This window comes from Chenopodium quinoa, unplaced genomic scaffold (genome assembly GCF_001683475.1).
Source record: "Chenopodium quinoa cultivar QQ74 unplaced genomic scaffold, ASM168347v1, whole genome shotgun sequence".
NCBI classification, from domain to species: Eukaryota; Viridiplantae; Streptophyta; class Magnoliopsida; order Caryophyllales; family Amaranthaceae; genus Chenopodium; species Chenopodium quinoa.
In genome coordinates, this window is record NW_018743327.1 from 1,584,993 (window position 1) to 1,599,539 (window position 14,547).

Consider the following 14,547-nt stretch of genomic DNA (forward strand, 5'->3'; position numbering starts at 1 on the left):
TAGGTAGTGGGAATTGACATTATACGATTAGGGACAAGGCAACCACGAATAAAGGGACAAAGATAAGCAACAACGATTGACCCGTGAAGGTTACCCAATTCATAATCCATGAGATTACTAACTCCATATGGTTCGGAACCACGAAAGGAGGATCGGGGGTGTAAAGCCCCGACTTTTAATCGGCGTCACCGGACCGTATATATAACTCGTCATTCGCAGCGGAATTAATTAACCAGAGATAAACCATTCTTTACTCATCATACGAAGCGGAATCAATTATATATAGATAATCTCATAGCCACCTGTGGGTTATGGCCCACAAATAAACATACTCCTTAATGAGAATATTCAATAAAAAAAAAAAATACAACTCCAGTCTTCCTTACTGTAATAAATAATCAATCTATCTTAGCTCTCGATGATCCATAATACATAAGCCTTGATTCCATAATCCCTAAACTAACTAAATTACTTTAATCCCTTTGCTTTTGATTAACTTAAGCTCTGTCATCATTATCCCTGTAATTATCCATAAAAATAGAAAACAGAGAAAACACAGGAAAATCCAAAAATGAGTTGAAAACTCAGTAACATTACTCTAGCCTGTAAAAACAGTTTTTCTTTCAAAATCATTTGAGCATATATCATACATACATAGTTGTTCAGAAATAATCTAACATCATTATTTTTAAAAATTGTGTCGGCAAGGATCATTCCCTTTATGTAAGATCATAGGTAAGTACAGGTTTTGGACATAACATAACTTTCATTCGTGTTGGAATGTATCCCCCTTTCATTAACATACTTTCCTCCACCTGTAACTCACTTATTTTCAACGTTCAGTTCACTTTCCAATGCCGACAAAAGTTTCATCTATCGTATCATATTAAATCATTTCAGAACAACTTTACACATCATAAAAATTCATAGCACATTGACACATATCATAATCATTAATTCGTAACACTTAATTGAATAAAATAATCATTAGCGGTAAACATTTAACAGGGGCTTTACATAACAGCTCACTTACACACAATTTATAAATTAATAAAATAACTAGAAATACATGTCGTTCATAGCATTCTTATAACCTTGTATGATGTTAAGATATCTTTATGAACTATCGTACATATCACTACATCGTAAAACTCATCAATATAGAGCACCCTTGTGAGTTCTCATAAGTCCTTTAATAAAATTCATGTATTCGTAATCTTTTTGGTGGACATGCTAGTCGCTGGACAATATGACATGGCGGAACGTCTTCCGCGATGGGCCGGTGCCCATAACATAGAGCAGGTGCTCGACATAGTTGGGCTGATGCCCCATGGGTACATGCATTGCATGACCGAAACATTACATATATTGCCAGACGGACTAGGTCTTTCACTTTCATTTATTATGTTGTGTATCTTTTAATAAGTTATTCGTAGATTATTAACATAGTTTCGAGAGATCCGCAAATCAATTGAACATTGTATATATAAAATTATTAATATAAATCATAAGGCTGAAATACATCAATAAACATGTTTATCATATCATAAGTCATTAAAAATATATACAAGGATATAAAAGGTCATGTCATGTCATTTGCACATAACACACTTTTAAATCATAACATGCCAAACATATCATACATACATACATGTTATACAACAACATGCCATTTAAGATTACACATGTGCATTCACAATAACCAGACATAATTGACACACATACGGGACTAAACACAGTTGCTAGACATATATAATAGTTACATATACATGACCAGACACAATTGCTAGACATAATGATTACCTCATTCGATCATCCTTAATCATCTCACTTAGCTTGTTCTCCAATAATCATCATTTGAACTCTCAACCTCCGTCATTAATTCCTAATCATCATGATTTATTCGATCATACCCAAAAATAATAAATACTCATTAATAACTTCTTAATTCAAAACCTTTGATAAAATAAAGTATAAACTTATTTTTATAGAACAAAACAAGTAGTACCTCATTTTGAGTAAAATGAGCATTACTTTAAAATAGATAGTACTACTATTCATATTAGTAGAAAATATTACGATAAAAACTTAATTTAGAGAACTCTCAAATTGCTTTGGTATTAAAACTCATTTTTTAGGAAGTTGAATATACGAAGTACATAATCATCAATTCCTTGTGCAAAATAATATTAGAATATATACAAACACTACATTTTTAAGAGTAAAATAAGAACAAACATAGAACTTAGATAGCAAGCTACTACTATATTTAACATCATTTTCTTATTATCAAAATATCTACATAATCGTTTTCAAAGAAAGTAAAAAGTTTGTATCTCAAATAAAGGATAAACTTATAATCAAAATAAGAGCAACAAAATAAGCTCACTTTGGTTTCATGTGTACAGAGTAGTCTCAAAGACCATTCTTAGTTTCACCAAGCATGCCATGAATGGAGGAAAGAGAAGAGTACGTGGCTGCGGTGCGTGAGCTTGGTGGCAAGGGAAAGAGATGACCACAACCATTTCAAGCAAAGGAAAGAGCGGTGATAGCCGTGCGGTAGTGATGGACGGTAATACGTTAAATATATATGGAGTATTATTATTCCAAGAACTTGAAAGAAATAAAAGATATGGATCATAAGATGAAGTTTGCTAAAGTGATAAGCTTGAGTATTAGACAACCAATTATAAGGATGCAAAATGTGACTTCAAATCATCAATTCTTAGCCGTGAAGGAGTGAGATAAGCTCTAGATTGAGCTAAGCATAATCAATCAACTTTGATTGGTTAGCCCAAATTAAGAAACAAATAAAAAGAATAAGCAAAATTGACTTTGGTCTTCATAAACCGTGAAGAATAAAGGGGTGAAGGGAAGAGGTGGGTTTTGTCTTCTTATTCCCTAATAAATTGAACAAATTAATAAGAGGTGGTGTTTGTCAATTTTTATGAGTAAGGGTATTTTGGTCCTTTTACAGTCTCGGGTACAAATACAGTTTTTAATGAAAAATCACTAAACAACAAAAGAAAAATAGTACTTGACCCGAAATATATTTTAAGATAAATAACTTTCCTTCGCAAAATTAGCATCTGAAATGATCTAATCTTATAATAAAATTTAAGCCTAAAATATTCTTAATGGTTAAAATAGAGATTAAAACTTAATCAAGCTTATAATATAGATTAGAATATAATAAATCATATTTTTAAATCTCGGATATTACAGGGGGTGATGGTACGAAGTGAGTCATGGAATCATATTCGCCCGTACTGGCCTCTACTCGATTGTTATAATGAAAAGTGATTCCTGCGATCTCAAAGGCATACAAACAAAATATTCAATTTGCTCCAAACTATTATTAAGCTAAATTGGTTGAATATTAATGCAACATATAATTCTAAAATATTTGTGATCACTTTAATTAAAAACAAGATTAAAAAAGGATCCCAAACCGGTTGTCCAAATTATCTTATTAGGCGTGATTTTCAATTACGCATTCCCTTTAAACATGCAATATGGTGATCATAAAAATAATAGAATAAACATTAATATTGGAAGCAATTCAACAATAAATTGTTAGTCAAATCAAATATAAAATGACCTAAGCATGATACTGGCAATATTAAAATAAAATAAGAGTAATTAAATTAATTAATTACTCACATTCTGCGCGTTCCTTAAATTGCTACATCATGAATAAACTGTTAGTAACTTCAATAAAAAAAATATAAAACAAATAAAAATTAAATTAAATAAATGTAGATTTGATTTGGTCCAAACCCTCAGTTAATTATAACTTTCACACCTTGGTTAAAGTAAAGAATTTCGGGTATTGTATGGACTCCTTGGAGTGCTTAAGGGAAGAATGGTGAGAGAATAGGGTGGCTAGTGTTTAGGCTAAAGAGAGAGAAGAGAATTATTTTATAATCAATCTTGTTGATGATTAAAAAAGGGGTTATATGACCTCTATTTATAGAGAAAAAAGAGGGGTCGAAGAATTAAGATAAGATCCGAATTAAATCGGAATAAAACTCAATAGACTATAGTTTTTGCGGTTTTTCTTTTTATCATATCTTTTGATCCAGAAATCGGAATAAGATAAATAAGATATACTTGGAAAGCTCTTGAAGTCTACTTTCTAACCCAATTAGAATCAGATTAAAATATTTTGTAGAATAAAAGATATGGCCGAAATACTAAGACGGTGTCAGTTTTGGATAGAGTTTGACATTTTATTCATATCTTTTCCGTTATAGTTCGGAATTGATATTATAATATATCATTGGAAAGATAATTTCAAGGGATATCCAAACATATAAAATTTGGATAAAAAATATGAGGTAAAAAAATAATATCTGTCTATCTTTGAATGTCTTTCAATTCAGATAGAAATAGGACTTTCAAAAAAAGGAGTTTTATTCAATTTCAAACTCTTTAATCTTATATTTTCAAAAAGGATAATTAGGATCTTTTAGAAACTTATACAAGCTTCCAATTAATCCTAATTGGTTTAGGAATGAGATTAAATAATTTGGACCCTCCACATGATCATTGGGTGGTAGGTAAGGTGGGCTTAGGTTCGGTTTGGGTTCAGTTTAATATTTTGGCCATAACTTATTTGTTATAACTCGGATTTGGGCTTATAATATATCGTTGAAAAACTCTTTTAAAGCCCCATCCAAATATTCAATCATTGGACCCTGATTATGGACCAAAATAAACTAGATTAAATGTTTTTATAAAAAGGACACGAAATGAATTATTTTGGGTTTAAAGGCACGAAAAGAGGAAAATAAGTTATGGTTTGGGGAAATGGGCTAGAAGTTGGGTTGTTTTATTAAATTGAAATATGGATTTAAGCACTCCAAGATTAAATAATCAACCCGAACAATAATGGCGGTGAAAGGTTGTTTATCATCGGGTTTGGTTTTGGGGAGACATTTTTAGGTGTCTACAGAAGCCCCCATTTTGACTGAGTTTGTAGATACGTTAGTTTCGAAATGATAGTCAAAGTAGTCGATAGGGACGGAGAATGATTTAAGACGTTCTGCGATCCTAAATCACTCTGTATACGCCGATACCTACAAAAAATGTTAATTCCACTGATAAAAGAGTAAAGGGATAGAATGCGTATCTGACACCAGTGTATCGGTGACAAATATGTTTGGTAGCTTCCTATGCTTGAAGGAATCCGCCGGATGACGCTTGTTGAAATGCTTTCCATGCTTGAGGAGAGCCGATAGATGAGTTTGGTAGCTTTCTAAGCCTGAAGAAACCTACCGGATGACACTTTCCATGCTTGAGGAAAGTCGATATATGATTTTGGCGTTTTTCTATGCTTGAAGAAATCCACCGATAATGCTTTCCATGCTTAAGGAAATTCGACAAAGGAATTTGGCGATTTTCTATGCTTGAAGAAATCCACCGGAAAATACTTTCCATGCTTGGGGAAAGTCGACAAATGATGAGATTGAAAGTCTCTGTGTATCGAGAAACTTGCGTCATGAAATGATGGTGGTTTGATTGTCCCCGAACGTGGGCTGTAGATGGTCCGCTTGTCTCCAGACGTGAGCTGTAGTTGGTTCGCTTGTTCCCGAACGTGGGCTGTAAATGGTTCGCTTGTCCCCGGACGTGGGCTGTAGATGGTCCGCTTGTCCCCGGACGTAAGCTGTAGATGGTTCACTTGTCCTCAGACGTGGGCTGTAGATGGTCCGCTTATCCCCGGACATGGGTTGTAGTTGGTTCGCTTATCCCCGAACATGGGTTGTAGATGAGACCTGCAAAAAATAAATTTGCCAATGGACTCGTATTTATTGTGATTGACTTGACTACTGACTTGACCAAGTTTGACTTGATGTGACATGACATGTGTATGACTTGTGACTGTGTTTGTGTATATGTGTGTGTGCAGAAACAAGCAAACGAAGATGCAAAAGCAAAAAAATTTCCGTCAATTTTTGTCATGAGGCGAGTGGAAGGTACTGACTTTCTTCCGAAAAAGAAAGACGTGAAAAATGAAGTTTTGTTTTCGAACTTCCCTCGATAAAAATTTAGAAAAAGTTTTTAAACTTCCCCAAAAGAAAATAATGAAAAAGGGAAGAAGTTTTGAACTTCCTCCTTAAGCAAGACGAAATGAATCGTATGGATTGAATTGCTTGTCTTGAAAATAATATATGCATGATGAATGTTCTTAGGCTAGGAGGCTAAGGACAATTACATCATGTGACACGATAGATGAATTAACTTAGGTCATGGAGCTAAGCATCATATATGGTGTAAAGAAACGATCTTGAACGTCACTTAGGTCTGGAAGCTAAGCACGTATTTAGATGAAGTGATTATTGAGTATTACATAATGAATGTTGCTTAGGTCAAGAAGCTAAGCACGATATGCTTTGTATAATTAAAAATCAATGATATATAAATGTTTCTTAGCACATTATGCGATGCATGAAACAATGAATATTGCTCAGGTCAGGAAGCTAAAGTATACATTGTTTCTTCTAATAAATGTTGTCTTTAAATATGATGAAACATGCATAGTGTTGAAACAAGATTTCATGATAAGGGCTCTTAAAGGGAAGGATAATTGATATGGATATGGATGTGTGAGTGAAGTGTGTGAATGTGATACTAAGGCTGGCTGCAAGGGTTATGGTGATGGAAAGAGATGTGAGAACAGTCAAAGATGATGACTCCTTAGACTAGGTACGCTAAATGATGTGGGTTCAAGCCCCCAAGTCTAGCTCTAAATGGGTTGGGGTAAGCATTGGATATTCTTTGACTCGATCATGCATGGATATGAATATGAATGTGTCCGCACCTCGATGTGAGGTTACCTATGTATCCGTTAGGAATCAGGCTGAACGTAGCTCTAACCAACTTTGCACAAGTGTGTGTACACCTCAAAGAGGTCTCTCAAGGGTTGTAAGGTGGTTAAGCTGAAGGTTTAAGGAAGAAAGGGGTAAAAGGCTCAAGACCCGAGAGAAGCCCCCAAGATATGTAATTGTGTATTAGACTTTGCAAGTTTTATTTTTCATATATTTTTTTGTTTTGAATTTTGGAAGTTTATTTTCATTTCTTCTTCTTTTTTTTCATTCCTTTGAATCAATGTGGGCAATCTCAGATCATGCGGTCCATCACTCACTTAGCATTCATGTTTCTCAGGCACGGTACCAAGCACTCGATGAGAGACGCAATTTGAGACGTGTTCATATCAAAGACATTGGAACACTTGCCCTTAGACATTGTTTTATTGTTGCTTTTTTTTTACTTGCCTTTTGAATGTTATACAATTACACATCTTCCAATCCCAGGGTTAAGTGAATGTGGGTTGAATAAATGAGGCCAACCGTTAGACGAGGCTCAAAGTGGTTGATGAAGAAATAGATATTTGATTGAAAATGGTTTAAGGGGAATGACAGGGTTGCAAAGGTGCCTTAAGTCATCGGTGTACCTTGCGTTTAGTTCGGTAATTGATTTTTTTTTTATTTAAGAATGAGTGAATGAAAAATTCTATGATCGAGATGGAAAGGAAATTTGCTCATTTTATTAATGGAAAAGGTGAACGAAATACATGAGACATATAAAAATTTGAAATGGAAAACCTATGCTAGACATGAATGGGGGAATGGAGATGAATGACAAAAAAGAAATCATGAAATCTTGCACAAAGGATCTGTTGTGCGCCTTGTGGTCATTACTTCTTGCTGCCTGGAGGGACTTGTTTGCATCCACCAAGTCTTGAATGACGTCCTTCAAATTCCAACATTGCTCAGTAGTGTGGCCCCTCCCTTGATGGTACTTGCAATGGGCATTGGGATTCTATTTGGCGCTCCTTTCTTCATGTTTTGGCTCTGATCAAGCCTTGATCGTAGAGGCGATCAAAGGCCGCATCATAAGTCATTCCTAAAGGAGTGTACGTTCTTTTCTTCTTGGGCAATGGAGCATCAAGAGCTAACACTTCATTGAGATTAACTTGGCTTATATTGTTGGTAGTATTTTCGTGCTTAGAAGACGCAGAAGAAGGATGGTCGTTCTTCTTGTTTTTCCAAGTGTTATTATTGTTACTACCAGTAGTCTTTATAAGCTCATCCTCGATATTGATGCTGATGTCGTATACAGCTTCGAAAGTGTTCAGTGGAAGAAATTTGAGATGTTTCCTATACTTGTGAGTCAGGTTTTGAATAAGTGGCGAACCATCTCTCTTTCTCTGGGAGGATCTACCAAAAGTGAAGCCATTTCCCTCCACCTGTTCAGATAAGCGATAAAGCCTTCATTCTCTTTCTGTTTGAGAATGGAGAGTTCACGTTCAGAAGTTTTAGTTTGAATGTTACACTTGTAACGATTCATGAAACTTTTGGTGACATCTTGCCAAGTCGCAGTACGCTTGGCATCTAGGGAATAGAACCATTGTTAGAAATCATGTTCTAAGGAGAGAGGGAACACCGTAGGGAAGAGTGTTACGTCCAATCCCTTAAGAGCCATGGTAGCAGAGAACGCCTTCAAATGGAATATTGGATTGTCAGTAGGCTTGAACTTAGGAATATCAGCAGTGGAGAACTTTTCAGGTAGTCTGTCCTTCACATCCAAAGGAGTGTGAGGCCGTTCCACATAGGTGAAATCCTCAGAAATCTTGCTCATTTGCTCTTTCAATTTGTCAAGGGTGGAAACAGTGACCTTGTTTTGTTCCACGGTAGCGACCCTAGTGGTAAGGGTTTTCATCATGGCAGACAGTGCCTCAATGGATTTGTTGATGTTCTCAATATCTTCTTTAGTGGCCATTGAAAGGTGATAAGTAATGTGGAGATGGCAAAGTTCTCTTTGAACGCCTATTAGATTAGAGAGATTGTTGCGGTAATGACTCGAACCGTATTAATCTATCCCTGCTCCTTGACCAAGTACTTGTGAAATAAAATAATTCACTTAATTTTTCGACTCATTGCTCAAGATAGGAAAGGAAGGGAAAACATAGACATTTGAAAACAAGTGAGAAAAATCTCCACTCATTTTTACTACGACAGAATACGATGCATGCATGGTCCTAGTATACGATCATAAACAATATAGTGCATGACTCGGAGACAAAGTGTGTGCAATCAATCAAAATGTGTGATTAGGTGAGTTTATTAAGACTCGTGGTATGATCGCATGACTAGACATGAGGACGTTGTGAAAAACAAAGGACCCAATGGCCAAATAGCACGGAAGACTAAAAGACAACTAACTTGATTAATTTTGTCCAATTTTAATGTTTATGCTATTTACTAGGTGAAAACGGTCCATTGGAAATCATTAGTCATAAATAATATCAACCACAATCAAAGACAAAGAACTCATGTTAAGGTTAGCACAAAAAATCACAAGAAAATAGGAAGAGGACTAGAATTCTAGAAGAGTTAGGACTCATGGGTATTAAAAAAAATCTATAATCCTATGTCATACGAGTTGACACAAATTAAAGGATTTGGCTAATACTAACTTGACACGAAAAGATGTAAAAACAAATTAAAAATAAAACAAAAGAAAGTTGACGCTAAAAAGACACCTAAACCGGACAGGCTGTAGTATATCGGTTATAAAATTTTATCTGTGACTCTGATTGAAACGAATTCAACGCCAAATTAACGATAAAACCCGGGGCTACAGATCCGTAGGTGACACGACACGTAAATTTTTCTAGAACTCTGGCTATGACCAAAACAAGTTGACTCTTGTGCAGTATACGGGAATTAATATCCGGGTGACTCAAATATAAAATAAAAAAAAAATCTATGGCTCGACTCTAATAATAAATAAGGGGGTTTGATAAGAGAAAAAAAATAATTAAAAAAGGTCAACAAAAAAAAATGCACACATAAGCATATCGTCACGCATCATGCAATGAAGTTCGCAACCTAAAGTCAAGTTATATGTTCGACTATGGTCAAGCTTTTGGGTGTCAAAGGGTACCATGGTTAAGAGTTTGGACGCATTAGCAAGGCAGCCTCCCTTGAGGGTGTATGCCAATGGGCGGCTCCGCGATTTCGTGATGAAATCGAACTCGACTCCATGGTTTGGGTGGATTTAAAAAACTCAGACGAACCCTTATTGTCATGAACATTTTCGGGTTGATAGAGCATAAATGCCCCGGGCTAGCCACATACGTAGAACACGTACTATTGAGGAAAAATAGGTAACCTACAAAGTATATGCATATGTAACAATTCCAATTAAATCGCAAGAATACGATTCAAGAATCTTTCAAGTCTCATCCACTCATCTTAATTATATACCGATCACTCAAATCGATAAATAACCAAGAATCCTCCCCAGTGGAGTCGCCAAATTGTAGGTGTCGCTCGAAGTGCGCCTACGTAAAAGCATGGTGTGAATATGCTTGGTACTCATAGGAAGTGGGAATTGACATTATACGATTAGGGACAAGGAAAGTAGGGAGCTGCCAACAAGTTTTAAAGGAACTTGTAAACCGTTCACGAATCATAAAAGGCAACAACGAATAAAAGGACAACGATTGACCCGTGAAGGTTACACCCCATTCATAATCCATGAGATTACTAACTCCATATGGTTCGGAACCACGAAAGGAGGATCGAGGGTGATGGTACGAAGTGAGTCATGGAGTCACATTCGCCCGTACTGGCCTCTACTCGATTCTTATAGTGAAAAGTGATTCATGCAATCTCAAAGGCATACAAACAAAATATTCAATTTGCTCCAAACTATTATTAAGTTAAATTAGTTGAATATTAATGCAACATATAATTCTAAAATATTTGTGATCACTTAATTAAAAACAAGATTAAAAAAGGATCCTAAACCGGTTGTCCAAATTATCTTATTAGGTGTGATTTTCAATTACATATTCCCTTTAAACATGCAATATGGTGATCATAAAAATAATAGAATAAACAATAATATTGGAAGCAATTCAACAATAAATTTTTAGTCAAATCAAATAAAAAATGACCTAATCATGATACTAGCAATATTAAAATAAAATAAGAGTAATTAAATTAATTAATTACTCACATTCTGCGCGTTCCTTAAATTGCTACATCATGAATAAACTGTTAGTAACTTCAACAAAAAATATAAAACAAATGAAAATTAAATTAAATAAATGTAGATTTGATTTGGTCCAAACCCTCAGTTAATTATAACTTTCACGCCTTGGTTAAAGTAAAGAACTTCGGGTATTGTATGGATTCCTTGGAGTGCTTAAGGGAAGAATGGTGAGAGAATAGGGTGGCTAGTGTTTAGGCTAAAGAGAGAGAAGAGAATTATTTGATAATCAATCATGTTGATGATTGAAAAAGGGGTGATATGACCTCTATTTATAGAGAAAAACTAGGGGTCGAAGAATTAACATAAGATCCGAATTAAATCGGAATTAAACTCGATAGACTGCAGTTTTTGCGTTTTTTGTGTTTATCATATCTTTTGATCCAGAAATCAGAATAAGATAAATAAGATATTGTTGGAAAGATCTTGAAGTCTACTTGCTAACCCAATTAGAATCAGATTAAAATATTTTGTAGAATAAAGGACAAGGCTGAAATAGTGAGACGATGTCAGTTTTGGATAGAGTTTGACATTTTATTCATATCTTTTCCTTTATAGCTCGGAATTGATATTATAATATATCATTGGAAAGATAATTTCAAGGGCTATCCGAACATATAAAATTTTGACAAAAAAATATGAGGCAGGAAAATAATATCTGTCTATCTTTGAACGTCTTTCAATTCAGATAGAAATAGGACTTTGAACGTCTTTCAATTTAGATAGAAATGCGACTTTCAAAAAAAGGAGTTTTATTCAATTTCAAACTCTATAATCTTATCTTTTATAAATGGATAATTAGGATCTTTTAGAAACTTATAGAAGCTTCCAATTAATCCTAATTGTTTTAGGAATGGGATTAAATAATTTGGACCCTCCACATGATCATTGGGTCGTAGGTAAGGTGGGCTTAGGTTCAGTTTGGGCTCAGTTTAATATTTTGGCCATAACTTATTCGTTATAACTCGGATTTGGGCTTTTAATATATCGTTGGAAAGCTCTTTTAAATCCCCATCCAAATATTCAATCATTGGACCCTGATTTTGGACCAAAATAAACTTGATTAAACGTTTTTATAAAAAATACACGAAATGAATGATTTTAAAGGACACGAAATGAATTATTTTGGGTTTAAAGGCACGAAAAGAGGAAAATAAGTTAAGGTTTGGGGAAATGGGATAGAAGTTAGGTTGGTTTATTAAATGGAAATATGGATTTAAGTACTCCAAGATTAAATACTCAACCCGACCAAAAATGGTGGTGAAAGGTTGTTCATCATCGGGTTTGGTTTTGTGGAGACATTTTAAGGTGTCTACAAACGCATAATTACCTGCAATTAGTTTGTAAGGTAATTACGCGTAGAAAAGCGCATTAACTTTTGGACCAGCGCGAGACGACAAAGTCATCGCTAGGCGCTGACCTTCGTCGCCTGGCGCTGTCCTTTGTCGTTTGGCAACGAGCTTGTCGTATGGCGCTAACTTCTGTCGTTTGCGACAGGAGGTATTTTATTCCGAATATGATTTTCTTCGATCCCATGCTATTTTTCCTATAAATAGGGGTTGTATCTCCATGTTTTCAAATCATCAACACCTAGAATTCTCTAATTCTCTCTCCCTAAAAGCTAGAAGCTCTTTCTCTCTCTCTTCTTTTTCTAAACCTTCTCTCTTACAAAATACCTCACTCATTAATTCTAGAAACACCTAGCCAAGTTCGAAGTTGCCTTTGCCCTAGACGTGATAGGTTTGATATTTCTGAGGGTTTGGTTCCAAATCCCTATTTCAATTATTTAATTTAATTTGTTTTATTTTATACTTTTCCTTGAAGTTACTAACATATGTATTTTGTTATTAGAAAGAGGTATGAGGCATCAAAGTAAGTACTTTTAATTGTTTTATTAATTCTTTTAATATAGAAATCATGCTTAGATTATTTTATTAATTCCTATTATCATGTTAGGAGATTTTGTTACTTCCTAATATCATGTTTAGGGTTAATTAATATTCCTAATATCAAGTATGATTATTATGATGCGATGCTTCCTATTTCTTTCCTAATACCATGTTAGTTTCATGTTAGAGTTAATTGATCATTAATGTTTAGTGACATGCTAGGGTTTGTTATTGATCATGTTAGTATCATGCCTAGATCTTGCTATTAATATTATGCTCTATTGAAATTATGATGATGATTATTATTATGTTGCTTGATGTTATATTATTATTGTTATTGCTTGATCATACCTTTTATGCATGTTTAAAGGGAATTTGTACTTGTAATCACGCTTAATAAGATAAATAATAATCTTGTTTGGGATAATATGATTATAATTCAAGTTATCGCCAATTATAGTTATTTTTTGTGCCTTAATATTCAACCAACATAGATAAACAGGTTATGAGTTAATCAATTGATTGCATGTTAGTCATAAAGCGCACATGAATACGAGAAGAATAAAGTATATGCCTATTATAAGGGCAGGTTAAGTCTCTTTTAAGTTGGATTTGTACCTTCATCCCTGAACTTCTAGTCATGGTTCCGGACCTATTAGAGTTAACGATCTTCTGGATCGTTAAGAGGTGTAATCTTCACCCTGTGAACAGTTTACAAGTTCCTAAAACTTGTTGGCGACTCTTTTGCTCTATCTTCCTTCCCTTTGAACGCCACCATAGTTAAGTGTATGATCACAGTGGGGCTCATGTTTGGGATAATGCTTGAAATATTCCCTACAGTTTTGGCGACTCCACAGGGGAGGATTGCTATTTTAATTCCTAAAATTCATTTTGGCTATGATTTAGAATGAGTGGATAAGAGTCGAAAAGTTTTAATTATTTCAAGTGTGTAATTTTGATTAACATTATTGGCATAAGAATAAAAAGGTTCTCATTGGAAAGACCATCATTAATGAGTCAAAAACATAGGATTTTTACACATAGGAAATTTGAGAAATATCTTTCACAACTAGAATCGAAATAATGCTACGAAAACTGGAAAATTCAAGAATAGAAAGTTGCCGAGGCATGTAGGAATTTGCGCTGAGAAAACAGCATCAGCGCCAAACGATGGCATTTTTTCCTGGCGACAAGCTTGTCATCTTGCGACAGTGCCAGCGTCTGGCGACGATGTTATTTTCTCGCGCCAAATTCTTCCACTATCGAGCCAGAAATCTACCTTCTTGTTTCGACTAGTTTTCTAGTACTGTTTGCTAGTTTTGCTTCCTGATCGAGTTTTTTCCTATTTTTTGAAACCCATATGTGTTCTACATATGGACATAATCCTATGGGAATTCATGCTCCATCTACCCAATAGAATACTCCTGGCAACAAAGGGTACGTCTGAGATCATTGAATTCACCAAACTATGGATGCGAATTTAACTTGCGGGGTCCCATCTACACGCGCCAATCATTCCAAAGGTAAGGCTTCCGCGCGGTGCATCCGGACTCATAACCATGGACCCTCTTTGACTAACCCCTATCCTCAACTT

At 34.9% G+C, this 14,547-nt stretch overlaps 1 long non-coding RNA gene across 1 annotated transcript; it reads right to left on the reverse strand.

Annotated features, from left to right (window-relative positions):
- Window positions 1–249: 249 nt before the first annotated feature.
- LOC110737379 lies at window positions 250–2,722 on the reverse strand. Its single transcript, XR_002514379.1, has 2 exons — window positions 1,804–2,722; window positions 250–519 (listed from the first exon to the last, which is right to left on the reverse strand). It is a non-coding gene; the product is annotated as an uncharacterized LOC110737379 (long non-coding RNA).
- Window positions 2,723–14,547: the final 11,825 nt, after the last annotated feature.